Raw genomic sequence first — 11038 nt, forward strand, 5'->3', positions numbered from 1 at the left:
GAAACATGGAGTAGGAAAAGGAAGGAAGGAGGAAGAAAAGAAGGAAGGAAGAAAGAAGGAAGAAGGAAGGAAGGAAGAGGAAGGAAGAAGGAAGGAAGGAAGGAGAAAGGAAGGAAGGAAGAAGAAAGGAAGAAGAAGAAAGGAAGGAAGAAGAAGGAAGGAAAGAAGGAGGAAGGAAGGAAGAGGAAGGAAGGAGGAAGGAAGGAAGAGGGAAGGAAGGAAGAAGGAAGGAAGGAAGGAGAAAGGAAGGAAGAAGAAAGGAAGAAGAAGGAAGGAAGGAGAAAGGAAGGAAGAAGAAAGGAAGAAGAAGAAAGGAAGGAAGAAGAAGGAAGGAAAGAAGGAGGAAGGAAGGAAGGAAGAGGAAGGAAGGAGGAAGGAAGGAAGGAAGGAAGAGGAAGGAAGGAAGAAGGAAGGAAGAGGGAAGGAAGGAAGGAAGGAGAAAGGAAAGAAGGAGGAAGGAAGAGGAAGGAAGGAGAAAGGAAGGAAGAGGAAGGAAGGAGAAAGGAAGGAAGAAGGAAGGAAGGAAGAAGGAAGGAAGGAAGAAGGAAGGAAGAAGGAAGGAAGGAAGAAGGAAGGAAGGAAGAAGGAAGGAAGGAAGAAGGAAGGAAGGAAGAAGGAAGGGAGGAAGGAAGAAGGAAGGAAGAAGGAAGGAAGGAAGAAGGAAGGAAGGAAGAAGGAAGGAAGGAAGAAGGAAGGAAGGAAGAAGGAAGGAAGGAAGGAAGAAGGAAGGAAGGAAGAAGGAAGGAAGGAAGAAGGAAGGGAGGAAGGAAGAAGGAAGGAAGAAGGAAGGAAGAAGGAAGGAAGGAAGAAGGAAGGAAGGAAGAAGGAAGGAAGGAAGAAGGAAGGAAGGAAGAAGGAAGGAAGGAAGGAGAAAGGAAGGAAGGAAGGAAGAAGAAAGGAAGAAGAAGAAAGGAAGGAAGAAGAAGGAAGGAAGAGGAAGGAAGGAGGAAGGAAGGAAGGAGGAAGGAAGGAAGGAAGAAGGAAGGAAGGAAGAGGAAGGAAGGAAGGAAGGAAGGAAGGAAGGAAGGAAGATGGAGCAGAAAGAAGGAATCAGAATTACAAATTGTATTCTAAGACTGATGGGAAGCCATAGGAGGCTCCAAAGCTAGCATGGTAAATTATTCTGTTACTTGTATGAGTATTTGGTATTTATGTGCTCCATGTGTGTACAGTGCCGGTGGAGGTCAGAAGAGGGTGTCAGGTCCCCTGAAACTGGAATTATACACAGCAGTGATCTACCATGTGGGTTCTGAGAATTGAACCTGGGTCTTCTGGAAGAACATCCAGTGTTCTTCACTACAGAGCCACTCTCTTGGACTACATAATCTGATTTTTAATTTCAAAAGATCATTTTTTGCTATTCTGTAAAAAGAAGCAGAGGACTTGATTAGAAAGTTACTGGTTGGGAGGGCTGGAAAAGATGGTGGCTCTTCTAGTTTCATTTCTATTGCTGCAAAAAAATACTCCAACAAAGAAGCAACACAGAAGAGGAAAAGTATATTTGGCTTTCCAGGTTATGGGTCATTATTACAAAGAAGTCAAGGCAAAAGCTTAAGTCATTTTCTCCATAGCTGAGAGCAGAGAATAAACACAGGGATGCTTGCTTGCTTGCTCACTTCTGCTTGACTCAATTTCTTGACTCATACAGCTCAGGTCCCAGACTAGGGAATGATGCTGCCCAAAGTGGACTAAGTCTGTCTTTCTACAACTAGCAACCCCTCATAGACATGCTCACAGAGCTAAACTGATCTAGATAATTCCTCTATAATTGATAGTGTATGTTTGTCTATCAACAGTAGGACTCTAACATGTCATCACTTGTATCACTAAAGGAGAAGAAAGTTATTGAAGCTAAACTGGAAGAGCTGCCAAGCTGGATATTGATGGTAGATTTCACCCCTACAGATATTGTTGGAACATTTCAGAGAGGTTATAGCCAAATTACAAGTACATCAATGTGAAGATAGGGAACATGGTCAAGGTTGACATGGTACTGGCAACTGACATGCTCTTTAGCTACTGTATTTCTAACAAGGAGCTCAAACCTGAGTAGCAATGTAAATACCAGTGCAGAAGGGTCAGAGTGGAGGGCACTGTATGACTGATTGTACAGCTCCCATCTGTGAAAACTTCAGTTACAGCTGAATCTTTCCATATCGTGAACCAATGCTTGTGATAGTTAAAACCTGACCATCACAGTGGCCTTCACTACACACAGGGATGGTTTTAACAGGATATTTGATTATTGCACAGAGAAAACCTAATTGTTAGCCAAATATAAAAGCTTACATAGATATTGCATTTGTCAGATGCAGTTAGGTGTGTCCTGAAGGGATACAGTTTGGGTGTGCCTCTAAAAGCCTCTCTAGATAAGAATTCGAAGTTCCTGTCTGTTTTGACCTATGACTTGAGGCAGTTAGCTGGATGGCTTGGATCTGTTCCATTGTAAAGGTGAAATGGTGCAGCCTTACTGACTTGGATTGGGACCCCCCCCCCACCATGATAGTGACATGGTTTGGTCTGCCAAGGATGTAGGGGAGGAGCCTTGAAAGAGTTTTTCTAGAAGGAGCTCTGGGTAAGAGATAGGGACTTTCTGGCCTTGCAGGAACCACAGAGCTAGCAGGACACAGGGGAAGCGGTACTCTGGGGAAGGGAGCTAAGGAGACCTCTTGGGTCTGGAGGAGCTCAAGAGAAATGTAGACTAGCTTGGTAGAATGACACAGAAATTTCTAAAGAGCTGTCAGGTTAGTTGTAGGATCAGGCTTGTAAATAGATATTTTGTATATAGTTAAGAAAATAAAGTTACCTCACTGAGCTCACAGGTTTTTTACCAGTTTATGCCTCCTGTGTCTTTATTGGTATATTAGGTCATTTAAATGGTTACGGATGGTGGAAATAGAAAGTGGATGCACAAACAATTTTGTGGATGGATCTGATGTAGTGACATTTATTGAAACAGGGGACATGAAAGGACAAAATCATGGTAGGCTTATTACCTCTCAAACAACTGCTAGATATATGTCAAGCAAGCAGTTGTGTCCATGAGCCTGGAGTACCCGTGAGGGATCTAGACATGAGATATGCTTTCCAAATTGTCATAACACAGAAGGCATCCAAAGCCATAGCAGGGAAGACATCCTCTAGATAAAGGAAAGGAAGAGCCAATACAACTGATACAACTGTACAATATCAATACAATTGATAGGACAAAATGTTTGCTTAGTAAAGGAGGGAGGGGGTCTTCAAAGGTATAGGACACTTTAAGAAATGGTCAGTTGTATTGAAGGCTGAGCTCTTATTGTGTGACTTTAGTGAACTGCTTCATCTGTTCATACTTTCCTCATCTTAAAATGTATGCAAAAATAGTGCTGCTCTTACACAGTGCTGGGAGCAGTAAAAGAAAACATAAGGTAGGGACTGGAGAGATGGCTCAGCGGTTAAGAGCACTGACTGCTCTTCCAGAGGCCCTGAGTTCAATTCCCAGCAACCATATGGTGGCTCACAAACATCTGTAATGGGATCTGATGCCCTCTTCTGGTGTGTCTGAAGACAGTTACAGTGTACTCATATAAATAAGAAAATGAATAAAAGAAAACATAAGGTTATGATGTTCTGCATGACTGGTGTACAATAAGCTATAAGTGGTAGTTATTATTAGTCTATTGCTGTCAAGTCCTGAGATCTACAAGGCAGTATATAAATAATCAGGGGAAATGTATATACATTTACGGGAAAAGTACTGAACAACAGAGATCTAATTTTATCACATCTTGCAAACCATTCTTTAATGTTCCTTTTAGTCTTTGTATCTTTTTTAGTTCTCTGGAGTCAGGGCTTAAGATACAAGAATTCCTTCCACTCACTGTAGTCAAAAGTTGCTATGACAACTGACTGGCAATGAAAGCCCTCTATTTTATTTATCTGAGGATGATGTGCAATAGAGGTAAACACCATGGTAATAAATGTTGCCTTTCACAGAGGCCACACAGGGGCCATGCTCCATCTTGATAATATCCTTTCATTTATACCCATGTTCTTAGACTTATGTCCAGTTGTGTGTGTGTGTGTGTGTGCGCGCACGCACGCGCATGTGCACACGTGTACATGTAACCATATACATGTGCAAGCATGTATTTAGACAAAGTCTTACTTTTTATTTCTGAAGGGTCTTGAACTCAGTACCATACTGCATCACTTTCCAAAGTGCTGGAGTTACAGGTGTGTGCCACCACATCTGATTTCTTGTATGCTTTTTTTTTGTTGTTTTTCCGTTTTTTCTTTATTAACTTGAGTATTTCTTATTAACATTTCAAATGTTATTCCCTTTCCCGGTTTCAGGGCCAACATCCCCCTAACCCCTCCCCCTCCCCTTCTATATGGGTGTTCCCCTCCCAATCCTCCCCCCATTACCGCCCTCCCCCCAACAATCACGTTCACTGGGGGTTCAGTCTTAGCAGGACCAAGGGCTTCCCCTTCCACTGGTGATCTTACTAGGCTATTCATTGCTACCTATGAGGTTGGAGCCCAGGATTAGTCCATGTATAGTCTTTGGGTAGTGGCTTAGTCCCTGGAAGCTCTGGTTGATTGTTGTTCATACGGGGTCTCGAGCCCCTTCAAGCTCTTCCAGTCCTTTCTCTGATTCCTTCAACGGGGGTCCTGTTCTCAGATCAGTGGTTTGCTGCTGGCATTCGCCTCTGTATTTGCTGTATTCTGGCTGTGTCTCTCAGGAGAGATCTACATCCGGTTTCTGTCGGCCTGCACTTCTTTGCTTCATCCATCTTGTCTAATTGGGTGGCTGTATATGTATGGGCCACATGTGGGGCAGGCTCTGAATGGGTGTTCCTTCTGCCTCTGTTTTAATCTTTGCCTCCCTTTTCCCTGCCAAGGGTATATTGTTCCCCTTTTAAAGAAGGAGTGAAACATTCTCATTTCGATCATCCGTCTTGAGTTTCATGTGTTCTGTGCATCTAGGGTAATTCAAGCATTTGGGCTAATAGCCACCTATCAATGAATGCATACCATGTGTGTTTTTCTGTGATTGGGTTACCTCACTCAGGATGATATTTTCCAGTTGCCTCCATTTGCCTATGAATTTCATAAAGTAATTGTTTTTTATAGCTGAGTGATATTCCATTGTGTAGATGTACCACATTTTCTGTATTCATTCCTCTGTTGAAGGGCATCTGGGTTCTTTCCAGCTTCTGGCTATTATAAATAAGGCTGCTATGAACATAGTGGAGCTTGTGTCTTTGTTATATGTTGGGGCATCTTTTGGGTATATGCCCAAGAGAGGTATAGCTGGGTCCTCAGGTAGTTCAATGTCCAATTTTCTGAGGAACCTCCAGACTGATTTCCAGAATGGTTGTACCAGTCTGCAATCCCACCAACAATGGGGGAGTGTTCATCTTTCTCCACATCCTTGCCAGCATTTGCTGTCACCTGAGTTTTTGATCTTAGCCATTCTCACTGGTGTGAGGTGAAATCCCAGGGTTGTTTTGATTTGCATTTCCCTTATGACTAAAGATGTTGAACATTTCTTTAGGTGTTTCTCAGCCATTCAGCATTCCTCAGCTATGAATTCTTTGTTTAGTTCTGAACCCCATTTTTTCATAGGATTATTTGTCTCCCTGTGGTCTAACTTCTTGAGTTCTTTGTATATTTCAGATATGAGCCCTCTATCTGTTGTAGGATTAGTAAAGATCTTTTCCCAATCTGTTGATTGCCGTTTTGTCCTAACCACAGTGTCCTTTGCCTTACAGAAGCTTTGCAGTTTTATGAGATCCCATTTGTTGATTCTTGATCTTAGAGCATAAGCCATTGGTGTTTTGTTCAGGAAATTTTCTCCAGTGCCCATGTGTTCGAGATGCTTCCCCACTTTTTCTTCTATTAGTTTGAGTGTATCTGGTTTGATGTGGAGGTCCTTGATCCACTTGGACTTAAGCTCTGTACAGGGTGATAAGCATAGATCGATCTGCATTCTTCTACATGTTGACCTCCAGTTGAACCAGCATCATTTGCTGAAAATGCTATCTTTTTTCCATTGGATGGTTTTGGCTCCATTGTCAAAAATCAAGTGACCATAGGTGTATGAGTTCATTTCTGGGTCTTCACTTCTATTCCATTGGTCTATCTGTCTGTCTCTGTATACCATGCAGTTTTTTTATCACTATTGCTCTGTAATACTGCTTGAGTTCAGAGATAGTGATTCCCCGTGAAGTCCTTTTATTGTTGAGGATAGTTTTAGCTATCCTGGGTTTTTTGTTATTCCAGATGAATTTCCAAATTTTTCGGTCTAACTCTTTGAAGAATTGGATTGGTATTTTGATGGGGATTGCATTGAATCTATAGATCACTTTTGGTAAAATGGCCACTTTTACTATATTAATCCTGCCAATCCATGAGCATGGGAAATCTTTCCATCTTCTGAGGTCTTCTTCAATTTCTTTCTTCAGAGGCTTGAAGTTCTTATTGTACAGATCTTTTACTTGCTTGGTTAAAGTCACACCGAGGTACTTTATATTATTTGGGACTATTATGAAGGATGTCGTTTCCCTAATTTCTTTCTCGGCTTGTTTCTCTTTTGTGTAGAGGAAGGCTACTGATTTATTTGAGTTAATTATATACCCAGTCACTTTGCTGAAGTTGTTTATCAGGTTTAGTAGTTCTCTGGTGGAACTTTTGGGATCACTTAAATATACTATCATATCATCTGCAAATAGTGATATTTTGACTTCTTCTTTTCCAATCTGTATCCTCTTGATCTCCTTTTGTTGTCTGATTGCTCTGGCTAGAACTTCAAGAACTATATTGAATAAGTAGGGAGAGAGTGGGCAGCCTTGTCTAGTCCCCGATTTTAGTGGGATTGCTTCAAGTTTCTCTCCATTTAGTTTAATGTAAGTGACTGGTTTGCTGTATATGGCTTTTACTATGTTTAGGTATGGGCCTTGAATTCCTATTCTTTCCAGGACTTTTATCATGAAGGGGTGTTGAATTTTGTCAAATGCTTTCTCAGCATCTAATGAAATGATCATGTGGTTTTGTTCTTTCAGTTTGTTTATATAATGGATCACGTTGATGGTTTTCCGTATATTAAACCATCCCTGCATGCCTGGGATGAAGCCTACTTGATCATGGTGAATGATTGTTTTGATGTGCTCTTGGATTCGGTTTGCCAGAATTTTATTGAGTATTTTTGCGTTGATATTCATAAGGGAAATTGGTCTGAAGTTCTCTTTCTTTGTTGGGTCTTTGTGTGGTTTAGGTATAAGAGTAATTGTGGCTTCATAGAAGGAATTCGGTAGTACTCCATCTGTTTCAATTTTGTGGAATAGTTTGGATAGTATTGGTATGGGGTCTTTTTTCTTTTTTCTTTTTTTTTTTTTCAGAGCTGGGGATCGAACCCAGGGCCTCGTGCTTGCTAGGCAAGTGCTCTACCGCTGAGCTAAATCCCCAACCGGTATGAGGTCTTCTATGAAGGTCTGATAGAATTTTGCACTGAACCCATCTAGACCTGGGCTCTTTTTGGTTGGGAGACTTTTAATGACTGCTTCTATTTCGTTAGGAGTTATGGGGTTGTTTAAATGTTTTATCTGTTCCTGATTTAACTTCGGTACCTGGTATCTGTCTAGGAAATTGTCCATTTCCTGCAGATTTTTCAAGTTTTGTTGATTATAGGCTTTTGTAGTAGGATCTGATGATTTTTTGAATTTCCTCTGATTTTTTATTCCTCTGTAGTTATGTCTCTCTTTTCATTTCTGATTTTGTTAATTTGGACACACTCTCTCTGTCCTCTCGTTAGTCTGGCTAAGGGTTTATCTATCTTGTTGATTTTCTCAAAGAACCAACTTTTGGTTCTGTTGATTCTTTCTATGGTCCTTTTTGTTTCTACTTGGTTGATTTCAGCTCTGAGTTTGATTATTTCCTGCCTTCTACTCCTCCTGGGTATATTTGCTTCTTTTTGTTCTAGATCTTTTAGGTGTGCTGTCAAGCTGCTGACATGTGCTCTCTCCTGTTTCTTTCTGCAGGCACTCAGAGGTATGAGTTTTCCTCTTAGCACAGCTTTCATTGTGTCCCATAAGTTTGGGTATGTTGTGTCTTCATTTTCATTAAATTCTAAGAAGTCTTTAATTTCTTTCTTTATTTCTTCCTTGACCAGGTTATCGTTGAGTAGAGCATTGTTCAACTTCCATGTATATGTGGGCGTTCTTCCCTTATTGTTATTGAAGACCACCTTTAGGCTGTGGTGGTCTGATAGGACACATGGGATTATTTCTATCTTTCTGTATCTGTTGAGGCCCGTTTTTTGACCAACTCTATGGTCAATTTTGGAGAAAGTACCATGAGGTGCTGAGAAGAATGTATATCCTTTTGCTTTAGGATAGAATGTTCTATAAATATCTGTTAAGTCCATTTGGTTCATGACTTCTCTTAGTCTCTCTATATCTCTGTTTAATTTCTATTTCCATGACCTGTCCATTGATGAGAGTTGGGTGTTGAAATCTACTATTATTGTGTGAGATGCAATGTGTGTTTTGAGCTTTAGTAAGGTTTCTTTTACATATGTAGGTGCCCTTGTATTTGGAGCATAGATATTTAGGATTGAGAGTTCATCTTGGTGGATTTTTCCTTTGATGAATATGAAGTGTCCTTCCTTATCCTTTTTGATGACTTTTAGTTGAAAATCAATTTTATTCGTTATTAGAATGGCTACTCCAGCTTGCTTCTTCAGACCAGCCTTTCACTCTGAGGTAGTGTCTGTCTTTGTCTCTGAGTTGTGTTTTCTGTAGGCGGCAGAATGCAGGGTCCTCGTTGTGTATCCAGTTTGGTAATCTATGTCTTTTTATTGGGGAGTTGAGACCATTGATATTGAGAGATATTAAGGAATAATGATTATTGCTTCCTGTTATATTCATATTTGGATGTGAGGTTATGTTTGTGTGCTTTTCTTTGTTTTGTTGCCAAGATGATTAGTTTCTTGCTTTTTCTAGGGTGTACCTTGCCTCCTTATGTTGGGCTTTACCATTTATTATCCTTTGTAGTGCTGGATTTGTAGAAAGATATTGTGTAAATTTGGTTTTGTCATGGAATATCTTGGTTTCTCCATCTATGTTAATTGAGAGTTTTGCAGGATACAGTAACCTGGGCTGGCATTTGTGTTCTCTTAGGGTCTGTATGACATCTGTCCAGGATCTTCTGGCTTTCATAGTCTCTGGTGAGAAGTCTGGTGTGATTCTGATAGGTCTGCCTTTATATGTTACTTGACCTTTTTCCCTTACTGCTTTTAATATTCTTTATTTTGTGCGTTTGGTGTTTTGACTATTATGTGACGGGAGGTGTTTCTTTTCTGGTCCAATGTATTTGGAGTTCTGTAGGCTTCTTGTATGCCTATGGGTATCTCTTTCTTTAGGTCAGGGAAGTTTTCTTCTATGATTTTGTTGAAGATATTTACTGGTCCTTTGAGCTGGGAGTCTTCACTCTCTTCTATACCTATTATCCTTAGGTTTGATCTTCTCATTGAGTCCTGGATTTCCTGTATGTTTTGGACCAGTAGCTTTTTCTGCTTTACATTATCTTTGACAGTTGAGTCAATGATTTCTATGGAATCTTCTGCTCCTGAGATTCTCTCTTCCATCTCTTGTATTCTGTTGGTGAAGCTCGTATCTACAGCTCCTTGTCTCTTCTTTTGGTTTTCTATGTCCAGGGTTGTTTCCATGTGTTCTTTCTTGATTCTTCTATTTCCATTTTTAATTCCTTCAACTGTTTGTTTTCCTGGAATTCTTTCAGGGATTTTTGTGACTCCTCTCTATGGGCTTCTACTTGTTTGTTTTCCTGGAATTCTTTCAGGGATTTTTGTGCTTCCTCTCTGTAGGCTTCTACTTGTTCTCTAAGGGAGTTCTTCATGTCTTTCTTGAAGTCCTCCAGCATCATGATCAAATATGATTTTAAATCTAGATTTTGCTTTTCTGGTGTGTTTGGATATTCAGTGTTTGCTTTGGTGGGAGAATTGGGCTCCGATGATGCCATGTAGTCTTGGTTTCTGTTGCTTGGGTTCCTGCGCTTGCCTTTCGCCATCAGATTATCTCTGGTGTTACTTTGTTCTGCTATTTCTAACAGTGGCTAGACTGTCCTATAAGCCTGTGTGTCAGGAGTGCTGTAGACCTGTTTTCCTGTTTTCTTTCAGCCAGTTATGGGAACAGAGTGTTCTGCTTTCGGGTGTGTAGTTTTTCCTGTCTACAGGTCTTCAGCTGTTCCTGTGGGCCTGTGTCCTGAGTTCACCACCAGGCAGGTCACTTGGAGCAGAAAAGTTGGTCTTACCTGTGGTCCCGAGGCTCAAGTTTGCTCGTTGGGTGTTGCTCATGAGCTCTCCGCGAGGGTAGCAACCAGGAGGACCTGTGCTGCCCTTTCTGGGAGTCCCCGTGCACCAGGGTCCCAGATGGCGTTTGTTTTCCTCTGGAGTCAGAAATGTGGGCAGAGTGTAGTCTCTTCTGGCTTCCCAGGAGTGTCTGCCTCTCTGAAGGTTTAGCTCTCCCTCCCATGGGATTTGGGTGCAGAAAACTGTTGATCTGGTCCCTTCAAGTTCCCGCGGTGTCTTGGGCGCAGGGGACCTGCAGCTCCAGTGCCCCTATCTACCGGATCCCAGAGGCTTTATACAGTTTTCTCTTGGGCCAGGGATGTGGGCAGGGGTGGGCAGTATTGGTGTTCTCTTCTGCTCTGCAGTCTCAGGAGTGCCCACCTGTAAGGGTGGTGAGCTCTCTCTCCCACGGGTTTGGGAGCAGTGAGCTGCGGGCGGGGATCAGCAAGGTTGGGAATCCAGTTAAAAACCGGAAGTGTCTGGTCCTAGAGGAATTTTGCCTCTGTGTGTCCTGAGACCACCAGTCAGGTCGCTTGGAGCAGAAAAGTTGGTCTTACCTGTGGTCCCGAGGCTCAAGTTTGCTCGTGGGTGTTGCTTTTGAGCTCTCAGCAAGCACAGCAACCAGGAGGACCTGCGCCGCCCTTTCCGGTCTTATATGCTTTTAATAACTATTGAGGACTCTGATTA

At 41.7% G+C, this 11038-nt stretch overlaps 1 pseudogene; it reads left to right on the plus strand.

Annotated features, from left to right (window-relative positions):
- Nucleotides 1-1808: 1808 nt before the first annotated feature.
- On the plus strand, nt 1809-2101 carry Atp5mf-ps3 (ATP synthase membrane subunit f, pseudogene 3; annotated as a pseudogene).
- Nucleotides 2102-11038: the final 8937 nt, after the last annotated feature.

This window comes from Rattus norvegicus, chromosome 7, assembly GCF_036323735.1.
Source record: "Rattus norvegicus strain BN/NHsdMcwi chromosome 7, GRCr8, whole genome shotgun sequence".
Classification (NCBI taxonomy): Eukaryota; Metazoa; Chordata; class Mammalia; order Rodentia; family Muridae; genus Rattus; species Rattus norvegicus.